The sequence below is a fragment of the Triticum aestivum genome, chromosome 2A, assembly GCF_018294505.1.
Source record: "Triticum aestivum cultivar Chinese Spring chromosome 2A, IWGSC CS RefSeq v2.1, whole genome shotgun sequence".
NCBI lineage: Eukaryota > Viridiplantae > Streptophyta > Magnoliopsida > Poales > Poaceae > Triticum > Triticum aestivum.
This window is the reverse complement of record NC_057797.1, coordinates 511,685,842-511,701,489: the sequence shown is the minus strand read 5'-3', so window position 1 is coordinate 511,701,489 and position 15,648 is coordinate 511,685,842.

The following is a 15,648-nucleotide window of genomic DNA, read 5'->3' as shown; positions in this document are numbered from 1 at the left end:
CCGCGGGCTGAATTTGGCCCACAGGCAGAAAAGGCCAATGACGGTCCGTAGGTAACTGAATGCTGGAAATGAGCCCAAGAATAATTGGGCCTTGAGAAGGTCGAAAGATAACATGGGTTGGAAACAGCCCAATGGAATAATGGGTCATTAATGGGTATAAAGGGGTACACTATTCATTGCGGGCCAGATTCACCACAGGTCGTTAATGGGCTAAGAGTTACAAATGGTCTCATATGGGCCGAAAGACATCATGGGCCATACATGGGCCGGAAGTTACAACGGGCTGGAATCATATTGGAAGGCCCAGATGAAGCTACTGGGCTTAATTCAGATAGGCCGTAACGGGCCATGAGTTAGCGGGCCGTAAATGGGCTATATACAAACATGCCGTTAACAAGCTTTCCGTGGGCTGGCCCATTACCTTTTGACCAAGTCAAACGGGCCGGCCTTTTCACCGGAATGGGCCTCTATTGGGCCATGCCACGTGTCGACGTATCATAGGCGCCTCATGTCCAGTGAATGGATGACATCTGTCCCAATGGTGAGCCAACACATGTTTCCTCCGGCCAATGAGAATTTTACACGTGGAAATCCTCATTGGTCCGGGCTGTTAGCGGGTTATCGGATCCAAAACCGGACCCGATAGCTTAATGGTGTCCCATTATGGTGGATGCCATGTGTTGGTCACCCTTGATGAAAGCACTTCCATGACGCGTGATTTATCGTCATGGAAGTGGACACTTCCGCGATGATAATTTTGGTAATGTCATGGAACACTTCTACAATAGCACATGTATGACTATCTTGATTCTGTCATAAATTTGTCATGGATGTACATGCATGACAAAATACGTGACCTACTGTGACAAACACGTATCATCACGGAAGTGTCGTTTTTTTGTAGTGTTAGGCCTTATATAAAATCTTATCAATAGTCAAAACCAAGTGTTACTACTACACCAAACAAGTTCAAAACAAGAAACTGGACCCACTCACGGCACGGCACGCTTGTCTCGTTTGGTCCGTCGGTCAAAGCGCTTCCTCTTCTCGGCATAAAAATAGAGTATAGTATTTTTTTTAGAATGCTCTTGGCATGTCGCTAACATCTGATGAGTTAACCGACCTCAATAGATGGCAAAAATGCCAGCCCACCGCACTTTGAGAGAGACGAGGAGCGAGAAGCAATACGGACTGCTGGATTACTAGAGCTAGGTGTCGCACGGAGTCCAAGAAATATGGTGATAGCGTGGGTTAGCCATGTAGTATGATGTAACTACACTGGGCTGCCGTGTTTCATACTTTTCCGGTCTACTGTGGAGATGATTGGTTGATTTCATATCGCTGAATAATATAAAATAATATGAGTGCAGACGCTCCACCACGAGGTTCCTTGCTCCTTCTCGGTAGTCGAGAATCTATGTTCTTCCACTTTTTTTGACGTGAGCTTTGTTCATCCTTTTGCCAACACGCGGCAACTCGCAGAACGACGAGAAGCTTGCTTACTACGCCTTCTCCCTCGCCAACGGATGTGCGGTGGCTCGCATCACGAGGAGAAACTTTTGCTAACAAGTGGTGGACGTGCAACAATTCATTTGGTGTCAGATTGCTAGCAGTTCATTCGACTTCCGGAAGAGGCGAAGAGCCAAGCGCAAGGTCACCTACTAAGGTTGGTCATAGTAGGAGTAAGAGCATGGTTAATAATATAGCCAGCTGTTGGCTATATGAACATGCCATGTCATCTAAAGTTAGCATTATTAACTACTCATACAATAGAGCTGGCTATAAGATTGGCTATAAGTTCATACTCCCTCCTTTCCGGTTTATAGGGCTTATTTTAACTTTTTTGTTTTCCAATTTAAAGGGTTCATCTCCATCTCAGTTTTAGTTTTTGAGGCACATTAAATCTTTCCATGAAAGAATTAAAAAGGAACACACCAATGCATGTAATGTTCCTACTCATCTAGTGGCCAAGCATGCAAGCACTATAATTAATCCAAATTAATGCATGAGTTTAATTTGAGTAGTTTTGTAAAGTACGAGATACATTCCTCCACTCACAAAATGCCTTGGTTGATGAGATTTCAAATTTGAGCCCTATAAACTGGAAAGGAGGGAGTAACATTTTTCAACCTTCTATCTCTTTCCTCCCATTAAATGCTTTTACCTAGGAGAACGCATAGAGGCGGGATCTTGCATGAGAGCCCACTCCTTCACTTTTTTCTCGTCTATCTCATCCACATGGGCAAAAGTGCCATGTAAGCAGGCTTATAGCCCACATGGATAGTAACATAGCGCAGTCCAAGACAAGTTTGCTTATGTGGCATGTATTTAATGAGGAGAGATGTGTTTATAGTAATGTTACTGTAACATAGCACTGTCTAAGAGAGGATGAGTCTACAAGGTAATAAATGAAGCCAACTAGTATGACACTACTACTATGTTACTTTGCATTATGGAGGTAGTAACTTAGACTAGTGTCATATGCATGACACTAGTCTAAGTTACTCTGCACTATGATCAGCCTAAGAGCATGGTTAATAGTATAGCTAGCTGATGGCTATAAGAAACTGCCATGTCATGTATAGCTGATACGTCTCCATCGTATCTACTTTTCCAAACACTTTTGACCTTGTTTTGGACTCTAACTTGCATGATTTGAATGGAACTAACCTGGACAGACGTTGTTTTCAGCAGAATTGCCATAGTGTTATTTTTGTGCAGAAACAAAAGTTCTCGGAATGACATGAAACTTCACGGAGAATATTTTTGGAATATATAAAAATACTGGCAAAAGAATCAATGTCAGGGGGCCCACACCCTGTCCACGAGGGTGGGGGGCGCGCCCACCCCTTGGGGCGCGCCCCCTGTCTCGAGGGACCCCTGATGCTCCACCGACCTCAGCTCCAACTCTATATATTCACGTCCAGGGAGAAAAAATCAAAGAGAAGAATTCATCGCGTTTTACGATACGGAGCCGCCGCCGCCGCCAATCCCTAATCTCTCTCTGAAGGGTTGATCTGGAGTCCATTCGGGGATCCGGAGAGGGGAATCCATCGCCATCGTCATCATCAACCTTCCTCCATCACCAATTTCATGATGCTCACCGCCGTGCGTGAGTAATTCCATTGTAGGCTTGTTGGACGGTGATGGGTTGGATGAGATTTATCATGTAACCGAGTTAGTTTTGTTAGGGTTTGATCCATATTATCCATTATGTTCTGAGATTGATATTGCTATGACTTTGCTATGCTTAATGCTTGTCACTAGGGCCCGAGTGCCATGATTTCAGATCTGAAACTATTATGTTTTCATGAATATATGTGAGTTCTTGATCCTATCTTGCAATTCTATAGTCACCTATTATGTGCTATGATCCGTTAACCCCGAAGTGACAATAATCGGGATACTTACCGGTGATGACCGTAGTTTGAGGAGTTCATGTATTCACTAAGTGTTAATGCTTTGGTCCGGTACTCTATTAAAAGGAGGCCTTAATATCCCTTAGTTTCCAATAGGACCCCGCTGCCACGGGAGGGTAGGATAAAAGATGTCATGCAAGTTCTTTTCCATAAGCACGTATGACTATATTCGTAATACATGCCTACATTACATTGATGAACTGGAGCTAGTTCTGTGTCACCCTATGTTATAACCATTGCATGAGGAATCACATCCGACATAATTATCCATCACTGATCCATTGCCTACGAGCTTTCACATATTGATCTTCATAATGATAAGAAGATATAAATCCCAAGTGACTCAAAGAATAGAGCTATGCTCCCTGGCAACGGCGCCAGAAAATAGTCTTGATAACCCACAAGTATAGGGGATCGCAACAGTTTTTGAGGGTAGAGTATTCAACCCAAATTTATTGATTCGACACAAGGGGAGCCAAAGAATATTCTCAAGTATTAGCAGCCGAGTTGTCAATTCAACCACACCGGAATAACTTAATATCTGCAGCAAAGTATTTAGTAGCTAAGTAATATGATAGTAGTGGTAACGGTAGCAAAAGTAGTGTTTTTGGTATATTGTAATGAAGATAACAATAGCAACGGAAAAGTAAATAAGCAGAGAACAATATATGGAAAGCTCGTAGGAAATGGATCGGTGATAGAGAATTATGCCGGATGCGGTTCATCATGCAACAGTCATAACCAGTCATAACCTAGGGTGACACAGAACTAGCTCCAATTCATCAATGTAATGTAGGCATGTATTCCGAATATAGTCATACATGCTTATGGAAAAGAACTTGCATGACATCTTTTGTCCTACCCTCCCGTGGCAGCGGGGTCCTAGTGGAAACTAAGGGATATTAAGGCCTCCTTTTAATAGAGTACTGGACCAAAGCATTTTCACATAGTGAATACATGAACTCCTCAAACTACGGTCATCACCGGGAGTGGTCCCGATTATTGTCACTTCGGGGTTGCCGGATCATAACACATAGTAGGTGACTATAGACTTGCAAGATAGGATCAAGAACTCTCATATATTGATGAAAACATAATAGGTTCAGATCTGAAATCATGGCACTCGGGCCCTAGTGACAAGCATTAAGCATAGCAAAGTCATAGCAACATCAATCTCAGAACATAGTGGACACTAGGGATCAAACCCTAACAAAACTAACTCGATTACATGATAAATCTCATCCGACCCATCACCGTCCAGCAAGCCTACGATGGAATTACTCACGAACGGCGGTGAGCATCATGAAATTGGTGATGGAGGAAGGTTGATGATGACGATGGCGACGAATTCCCCTCTCGGAGCCCCGAACGGACTCCAGATCAGCCCTCTCGAGAGGTTTTAGGGCTTGGCGGCGGCTCCGTATCGTAAAACGCGATGAGTCCTTCTCCTGTATTTTTTATCCCCGAAAGCAAATATATAGAGTTGGAGTTGAGGTTGGAGGAGCTCCAAGGGGCCCACGAGGTAGGGGGCGCACCCCCCACCCTCGTGGCTAGGGTCTAGGCCCCTGGTCTTCATCTTTTGCAAGGATTTTTTATTATTTCCGAAAAGACATTCCGTGAACTTTCAGGTCATTCTGAGAACTTTTGTTTCTGCACATAAATAACACCATGGCAATTCTGCTGAAAACAACGTTAGTCCCGGTTAGTTCCATTCAAATCATGCAAGTTAGAGTCCAAAACAAGGACAAAAGTGTTTGGAAAAGTAGATACGACGGAGACGTATCAACTCCCCCAAGATTAAACCTTTGCTTGTCCTCAAGCAATTCAGTTGACAAACTGAAAGTGATAAAGAAAAACTTTTACGAACTTTGTTTGCTCTTGTTGTTGTAAATATGTAAAGCCAGCATTCAAGTTTTCAGCAAAGATTATAAACTAACCATATTCACAATAATGCTTAGGTCTCATGTTTACTCATATCAATGGCATAATCAACTAGCGAGCAATAATAATAAATCTCGGATGACAACACTTTCTCAAAACAATCATAATATGATATAACAAGATGCTATCTCGCTAGCCCTTTCTGAGACCGCAAAACATAAATGCAGAGCACCTTTAAAGATCAAGGACTGAGTAGACATTGTAATTCATGGTAAAAGAGATCCATTCAAGTCATACTCAATGTAAACTAACAGTAATGAATGCAAATGATAGCGGTGCTCTCCAACTGGTGCTTTTTAATAAGAGGATGATGACTTAACATAAAAGTAAATAGATAGGCCCTTCGTAGAGGGAAGCAGGGATTCGTAGAGGTGCCAGAGCTCGGTTTTGAAATAGAGGTGAATAATATTTTGAGCGGTATACTTTCATTGTCAACATAACAACCAAGAGATGGCGATATCTTCCATGCTACACACATTATAGGCGGTTCCCAAACATAATGGTATAGTTTATACTCCCCCTCCACCAACAAGCATCAATCCATGGCTTGCTCGAAAAAGCGAGTGCCTCCAACTAACAAGAGTCCCAGGGGGAGTTTTGTTTGCAATTATTTTGATTTACTTTGCATAAAGCACCAGCCACTTTCTCGTGAGTGAGGAGCGGAGTCCACTCCTCTTGAGAATAACCCGCCTAACATGGAAGATACGGACATCCCTAGTTGATACATGAGCTATTCGAGCATACAAAAGAGAATATTTATTTGAAGGTTTAGAGTTTGGCACATACAAATTTACTTGGAACGGCAGGTAGATACCGTATATAGGTAGGTATGGTGGACTCATATGGAATAACTTTGGGGTTTATGGAATTGGAAGCACAAGCAGTATTCCTGCTTAGTATAAGTGAAGGCTAGCAAAAGACTGGGAAGCGACCAGCTAGAGAGCGACAACAGTCATGAACTTGCATTAAAATTAATCAACACCGAATGCAAGAATGAGTAGGATATAATCCACCATGAACATAAATATCGTGAAGGCTATGTTGATTTTGTTTCAACTACATGCGTGAACATGTGCCAAGTCAAGTCACTTAAATCATTCAGTGGAGGATACCACCCTATCATACCACATCACAACCATTTTAATAGCATGTTGGCACGCAAGGTAAACCATTATAAGCTCCTAGCTAATTAAGCATGGCACAAGAAACTATGATATCTAATTTTCATTGCAAACATGTTTATTCATAATAGGCTGAATCAGGAACGATGAACTAATCATATTTACAAAAACAAGAGAGGTCGAGTTCATACCAGCTTTTCTCATCTCAATAAGTTCATCATATAATCATCATTATTGCCTTTCACTTGCACGACCGAACGATGTGGATAACAATGATAGTGCATGTGCATTGGACTAAGCTGGAATCTGCAAGCATTCAATGAACAAGAGAAGACAAGGCAATATGGGCTCTTTGTTAGATCAACAATAATGCATATAAGAGCCACTTCAACAATTTAATTACGGTCTTCTCCTATCGACCCCCAAAGAAAAGAAAAGAAATAAAACTATTTACACGGGAAAGCTCCCAACAAGCAAAAAGAAGAACATGAAATCTTTTTGGATTTTCTTTTTAATTACTACTACAAGCATGGAAATTAAAACTAGCTAAATGCTACAACTAATTTTTTTGTTTTTCTTAAGGTTTATTAAACACACAAGAAGAAAGCATAAAAAGGAAATAAACTAGCATGGATGATACAATGAAAAAGTATGAGCACCGACATCTAGGAATGAGTGTGTGAACATGAATGTAATGTCGGTGAGAAATACGTACTCCCCCAAGCTTAGGCTTTTGTGGTCGTACTGCGATGCAGCAGTCATTGCATCATGGGCTGCAGCTTGGAGGCGAGCTATCTCAGCTCTCCTCTTATACTCTTCCGCCTCCTCTCTGGTTATAAAATATCTCCTTTTTGCCTGAAAGTCAAAGAAAATAGAAGCAGGGAGAGCGACATGATAGGTGCGTCGTCTGTCAAAGATTAGTCGGTACTGGAGGAACTGATCGTTCCTCTCAACAAACTGATGACGAACCATAGCCTCATAATCCAAATAAGTAGGGGGCAACTCAATATCATCTTCACGTATGGTTATACCAAGAACATTAGCTATGCGGGTTGCATAAATTCCACCAAAGAAATCTCCATTAAATCTATTAAGGTGCAACCTACGTGCAACAATGGCTCCCAAAGTATAAGATTTATCTCCTAACACAGCACTCCTAAGAATACTGAGGTCAGGGGCACACATGTGACATGCCTCATCTTTACCATTAATGCAAATACCTATGAAGAGAGCAAAATAATGTATAGCAAGAAAGTGAATGCTCCCTATGGTAGCTTGTGTTATATCTCTAGATTCCCCCACAATTATACTAGCAAGAAAATCTCTAAATTCAGATTTGCGAGGTTCCCTAACACTACCCCATCGTGGAAGTTTGCAAGCAGTGGTAAAATCCTCTAAGTCCATCGTATAAGATTTTTCATAAAGATCAAACATGATAGTTGGAGAATTGCGTGAAGATGAAAATTCAAACCTCCTCATAAAGGAACTAGTGAGATAGTGGTACTGGCGGCACTTTTCCTCCTCGAAGCTCACAAGATCAGCGTTACGCAAATATGCGTTAAATTCTTCCTTGATTTCCGCTCGATCCATAAAGTCCTCTGAAGGCCATTCACAGGGCCGCACTGGAGTGTCCCTTGGTGGCTCATCATCAGCATCATGCATTGCAAGCCTGGGTTCTTGTTTCCTTGAAGAGCCACCTTGGTATATTTTCCTAAACATATTTCTTCCTCTGAAAAATTTCTAAAATTTTTAGTAACTCAAAATAAAAGTGAACCAAACTCAACAATATTGATATCAACTACTCCTACAAGTGCCTAGGGCCTATATCATGTATCAAAACTACTTGGAACCATATAAATTTGACATGCAAGCTCAAGAACAGGGTCACCTAAGCGGCACAAATTTGCAATGAATAAAGCACTAGAACAAAAACTAATTGGATCAATGGAGGAGTCACATACCAAGGAACAATCCCCCAAGCAGTTTTGTGAGAGGTGCTTTGAGCAAGGAGATCGAAAATGGCAGCAAAATGAGCTTGGACTCGGGTTTGAACTGGATAATTGTGTTTGCGGGAGGAAGAAGGAGTGTGTGGCTACAGGAATAAGTGGAGGGGGGCCACCGTGGGCCCACGAGGCAGGGGGCGTGCCCAGGGGGTAGGGCGCGCCCTCCACCCTCGTGGCCAGGTGGATGCCCCCCTACTGTGTTCTCAGTGCCAAATATTCTCAAATATTCCAGAAAATATCATATTTAAGTTTCAGGGCATTTGGAGAACTTTTATTTTCGGGGTATTTTTATATTGCACGGATAATTCAGATAACAAACAGAAAATACTATTTTTATTTTATTTAATATAAATAATAGAAAGTAAAAGGAGGGTACAGAGAGTTGTGTTTTCTAACTTCATCCATCTCATGCTCATCAAAAGGAATCCACTAACAAGGTTGATCAAGTCTTGTTAACAAACTCATTCTGAATAACATGGAACCAGAGGATTTTCGAATAACACTAGGTTACCTCAACGGGGATATGCACATCCCCAACAATAAGAATATCATATTTCTTCTTGACAGTAGGTAGAGGAAATTCAAAACCTCCAAAAATAATCGATGGAATTTTTCCAATAGAATTGATACCATGAACTTGAGGTTGTTTTCTCGGAAAGTGTACCGTATGCTCATTACCATTAACATGAAAAGTGACATTGCCTTTGTTGCAATCAATAATAGACCCTGCAGTATTCAAAAAGGGTCTTCCAAGAATAATGGACATACTCTCGTCCTCGGGAATATGAAGAATAACAAAGTCCATTAAAATAGTAATGTTTGCAACCACAACAGGCACATCCTCACAAATACCGACAGGTATAGCAGTTGATTTATCAGCCATTTGCAAAGATATTTGAGTATGTGTCAACTTATTCAAATCAAGTCTATGATATAAAGAGAGAGGCATAACACTAACACCGGCTCCAAGATCACATAAAGTAGTTTTAACATAGTTCCTTTTAATGGAGCAAGGTATAGTGGGTACTCCTGGATCTCCTAACTTGTTAGGTATTCCACCTTTAAAAGTATAATTAGCAAGCATGGTGGAAATTTCAGCTTTCGGTATCTTTCTTTTATTAGTGACAATTTCTTTCATATACTTAGCATAAGGATTCATTTTAAGCATATCAGTTAATCGCATACGCAAAAAGATAGGTCTAATCATTCAAGCAAAGCGCTCAAAATCCTCATCATCCTTTTTCTTGGATGGTTTGGGAGGAAAAGGCATGGGTTTCTGAACCCATGGTTCTCTTTCTTTACCATGTTTCCTAGCAACAAAGTCTCTCTTATCATAACGTTGATTCTTTGATTGTGAGTTATCAAGATCAACAACAGGTTCAATTTCTATATCATTATCATTGCTAAGTTGAGCATTATTACGAACATTATCATTAACATTATAACTAGTTTTAGGTTCATTACCAGATTGAGTTTCAGCATGAGAAATAGAAATATCATTTGGATTCTCAGGTGTTTCAGTAATAGGTTCACTAGAAGCATGCAAAGTCCCATCATTTTTCTTTTTCTTCCTTTTAGAAGGACTAGGTGCATCTATATTATTTCTCTGAGAATCTTGCTCAATTCTCTTAGGGTGGCCTTCAGGATACAAAGGTTCCTGAGTCATTTTACCAGTTCTAGTAGCCACTCTAATAGCAAAATCATTATTCTTACTATTCAATTCATTGAGCAAATCATTTTGAGCTTGAAGTACTTGTTCTACTTGAGTAGTAACCATAGAAGCATGTTTACTAATAAGTTTAAGTTCACCTTTGACATTAGCCATATAATCACCCAAGTGTTCAAGCATATCAACACCGCGTTTTAATTCTCTATCAAAATAAGCATTGAAGTCTTCTTGCTTAGCCATAAATTTATCAAACTCATCTAAGCATGGGCTAGCAAACTTAGTAAATGGGATGTCAGCTTTATCATATCTATAGAAAGAATATACCTTTACTACCCGTGTCGGGTTATCAAGACCATGTATTTCATCAATAGGAGATGGATTAAAATTTTGCATTTCTTCGATATGCGTTAAATTAAGACCATGTATTTCTTCAATAGGAGGTAAATTCTTAACATCTTCAGCTTTAATACCCTTTTCTTTCATGGGTTTCTTTGCCTCTTGCATATCTTCAGGACTAAGAAATAGAACACCTCTTTTCTTCAGAGTTGGTTTAGGAATAGGCTCAGGAGTTGGCTCAAGAGCTGGCTCAGGAAGTGTCCAATTATTTTCATTAGTCAACATATTATTCAATAGAATTTCAGCTTCATCCGGTGTTCTTTCCCTGAAAACAGAACCAACACAACTATCCAGGTAATCTCTGTAAGCATCGATTAGTCCATTATAAAAGATATCAAGTATTTCATTTTTCTTAAGAGGATGATCAGGTAAAGCATTAAGTAATTGGAGAAGCCTCCCCCAAGCTTGTGGGAGACTCTCTTCTTCAATTTGCACAAAATTATATATATCCCTTAAGGCAGCTTGTTTCTTTTGAGCATGGAAATATTTAGCAGAGAAGTAATAAATCATATCCTGGGGACTATGCACACAACCAGGATCAAGAGAATTAAACCATATCTTAGCATCACCCTTTAATGAGAACAGAAATATTTTAAGGATATAAAAGTAGCGAGTTCTCTCATCATTAGTGAACAGGGTAGCTATATCATTTAATTTAGTAAGATGTGCCACAACAGTTTCAGATTCATAGCCATAAAAAGGATCAGATTCAACCAAAGAAATTATATCAGGATCAACAGAGAATTCATAATCCTTATTAGTAACACAGATAGGTGAAGTAGCAAAAGCAGGGTCACGTTTCATTCTAGCATTAAGAGATTGCTTCTTCCATTTAGCTAATAACCTCTTTAGATCATATCTATCATTGCAAGCAAGAATAGCTCTAGCAGATTCTTCATCCAGAACATAACCCGTAGGAACAACATGCAATTCATATTTATTAGGGGGAGAGTCTTCATCATCACTTTCATCAATATTATAATTTCATTCTCTCTAGCCCTAGCAAGTTGTTCATCAAGAAATTCACCAAGTGGCACAGTAGTATCAAGCATAGAAGTAGTTTCATCATAAGTATCATGCATAGCAGAAGTGGCATCATCAATAACATGCGACATATCAGAATTAATAGCAGAAGCAGGTTTAGGTGTCGCAAGCTTACTCAAAACAGAAGGTGAATCAAGTGCAGAGCTAGATGGAAGTTCCTTACCTCCCCTCGTAGTTGAGGGATAAATCTTGGTTTTTGGATCTCTCAAGTTCTTCATAATGATAAGTAGATATAAATCCCAAGAGACTCAAAGAATAGAGCTATGCTCCCCGGCAACGATGCCAGGAAATAGTCTTGATAACCCACAAGTATAGGGGATCGCAACAGTTTTCGATGGTAAAGTATTCAACCCAAATTTATTGATTCGACACAAGGGGAGCCAAAGAATTTTCTCAAGTATTAGCAGCTGAGTTGTCAATTCAACCACACCTGGATAACTTAATATCTGTAGCAAAGTAATATGATAGTAGTGGTAACGGTAGCAAAAGTAGTGTTTTTGGTATTTTGTAATGATGATAATAATAGCAACGGAAAAGTAAATAAGTGGAGAACAATATATGGAAAGCTCGTAGGCAATGGATCGGTGATAGAGAATTATGCCGGATGCGGTTCATCATGCAACAGTCATAACCTAGGGTGACACAGAACTAGCTCCAATTCATCAATGTAATGTAGGCATGTATTCCGAATATAGTCATACGTGCTTATGGAAAAGAACTTGCATGACATCTTTTGTCCTACCCTCCTGTGGCAGCGGGGTCCTAGTGGAAACTAAGGGATATTAAGGCCTCCTTTTAATAGAGTACCAGACCAAAGCATTAACACATAGTGAATACATGAACTCCTCAAACTACGGTCATCACGGGGAGTGGTCCCGATTATTGTCACTTCGGGGTTGCCGGATCATAACACATAGTAGGTGACTATAGACTTGCAAGATAGGATCAAGAACTCTCATATATTGATGAAAACATAATAGGTTCAGATCTGAAATCATGGCACTCGGGCCCTAGTGACAAGCATTAAGCATAGCAAAGTCATAGCAACATCAATCTCAGAACATAGTGGACACTAGGGATCAAACCCTAACAAAACTAACTCAATTACATGATAAATCTCATCCAACCCATCACCGTCCAGCAAGCCTACGATGTAATTACTCACGAACAGCGGTGAGCATCATGAAATTGGTGATGGAGGAAGGTTGATGATGACGATGGCGACGAATTCCCCTCTCGGAGCCCCGAGCGGACTCCAGATCAGCCCTCCCGAGAGGTTTTAGGGCTTGGCGGCGGCTCCATATCGTAAAACGCGATGAATCCTTCTCCTCTACTTTTTCTCCTCGAAAGCAAATATATAGAGTTGGAGTTGAGGTCGGAGGAGCTCCAGGGGGCCCACGAGGTAGGGGCGCGCCCCCCACCCTCGTGGCTAGGGTGTGGGCCCCTTGGTCTTCATCTTTTGCAAGGATTTTTTATTATTTCCAAAAATACGTTCTGTGAAGTTTCAAGTCATTCCGAGAACTTTTGTTTCTGCACATAAATAACATCATGGCAATTCTGCTGAAAACAACGTCAGTCCGGGTTAGTTCCATTCAAATCATGCAAGTTAGAGTACAAAACAAGGGCAAAAGTGTTTGGAAAAGTAGATACGACGGAGCCGTATCAGTTCCTCAAAGAATCAAGGACCCAGACCCGCGATTCGTGAGCCGGACTATGAACTACCAAGAGAAGCTCAAGTGCGGCCTTGTGAATGGCCGTCAGAAGATTTTATGGTCCAAGAAGGAATTAAGGAGGAATTTGATGCACATGTGCGTAATGCTGAACTTGAGGGCTTCGTGTCAGATAAGTGCCCCCAATATAATCACCTAACTGGTTCCTTTGTGAGAAGGTTTAAATTTACATCATCACGCAATTCTCACAGTGTCCTATTTGATCTTTATGATAAATCTTATACCATGGACTTAGAAGGTTTTAATACTGCTTGTGAACTCCCACAGTGGGGTAGTGTTAGTGAACCTCGCAAATCTGAATTTAAAGAATTTCTTGCTAGTATCACTGTGGGGGAATCTAGAGAAATAACACGAGCTACCATAGGGAGCATTCATTTTCCTGCCATACATTATTTTGCTCTCTTTATAGGTAGATGCATTAATGGTAAGGATGAGGCATGTCACATGTGCGTTCCAGATCTTAGTGTTCTCAAGAGTGCTGTATTAGGTGATAAACAATATAACTTGGGGGCCATTGTTGCACGTAGGTTGCATGATAACAGTACTATTGGAGACATGTTTGGTGGAATTTATGCAACTCGTGTAGCTAATTTTCTTGAGATACCCATACATGAGAATGATATTGAATTGCCTCCTGCTTATTTAGATTATAATGCTATGGTTCGTCATCAGTTTGTTGAGAGGAACGATCAGTTCCTCCAGTACCGACTAATCTTTGACAGGCATCGCACTATCCATGTTGCTCTCCCTGCTCCTGCTTTCTTTGAGTTTTAGACAAAAGGGAGATATGTTATAACCAGGGAGGAGGCCAACGAGTACGAGAGGAGGACGGAGGCAGCTCGCCTCCAAGCTGCAGCTCGTCAAGCAGTAGCTGCTGCATCTCAGTACGACCCCAGCTACAACTTTGGATTTCCACCAGGCCAGCCGTGGCCATAGACCAACTTAGGCCAAAAGCCTAAGCTTGGGGGAGTACGTATTTCTCACCGACATTGCATTCATGTTCACACACACTCATGCCAGTTGTCGGTGCTCATACTTTTTCATTGTATCATCCATGCTAGTTTATTTTCTGTTTTAAGCTTTCTTCTTGTGTGTTTGAAAAACCTTAAGAAAACTGATACGTTTCCATCGTATCTACTTTTCCAAACACCTTTGCCCTTGTTTTGGAATCTAACTTGCATGATTTGAATGGAACTAACCCGGACTGATGCTGTTTTCAGGAGAATTGCCATGTCGTTATTTTTGTGCAGAAATAAAAGTTCTCGGAATGACCAGAAAATCAACGGAGAATTATTTGGAATATATAAAAATACTGGAAGGAAGATCCACGTCAGGGGAGCCTCCACTTGTCCACGAGGGTGGGGGCACGCCCTACCCCCCTCGGCGCGCCCCATGCCTTGTGGGCCCCCTGACGCTCCACCGACCTCAACCCTGACTCCATATATTCACTTTCGGGGAGAAAAAACCAGGGAGAAGGATTCATCGCATTTTACGACACAGAGCCGCCGCCAAGCCCTAAACTCTCTCGGGAGGGCTGATCTGGAGTCCGTTCGGGGCTCAGGAGAGGGGAATCCGTCGCCATCATCATCATCAACCATCCTCCATCACCAATTTCATGATGCTCACCGCCGTGCGTGAGTAATTCCATTGTAGGCTTGCTGGACGGTGATGGGTTGGATGAGATTTATCATGTAATCGAGTTAGTTTTGTTAGGGTTTGATCCCTAGTATCCACTATGTTCTAAGATTGATGTTGCTATGACTTTCTATGCTTAATGCTTGTCACTAGGGTCCGAGTGCCATGATTTCATATCTGAACCTATTATGTTTTCATCAATATATGAGAGTTCTTGATCCTATCTTGCAAGTCTATAGTCACCTACTATGTGTTATGATCCGGCAACCCCGAAGTGACAATAATCGGGACCACTCCCGGTGATGACCGTAGTTGAGGAGTTCATGTATTCACTATGTGTTAATGCTTTGTTCCGGTACTCTATTAAAACGAGGCCTTAATATCCCTTAGTTTCCAATAGGACCCCGCTGCCACGGGAGGGTAGGACAAAAGATGTCATGCAAGTTCTTTTCCATAAGCACGTATGAGTATGTTCGGAATACATGCCTACATCACATTGATGAATTGGAGCTAGTTCTGTGTCACCCTAGGTTATGACTGTTACATGATCGATCGCATCCGGCATAATTCCCCATCACCGATCCATTGCCTACGAGCTTTCCATATATTGTTCTTCACTTATTTACTTTTTCGTTGCTATTGTTATCATCACTACAAAACACCAAAAATATTACTTTTGCTATCGTTACC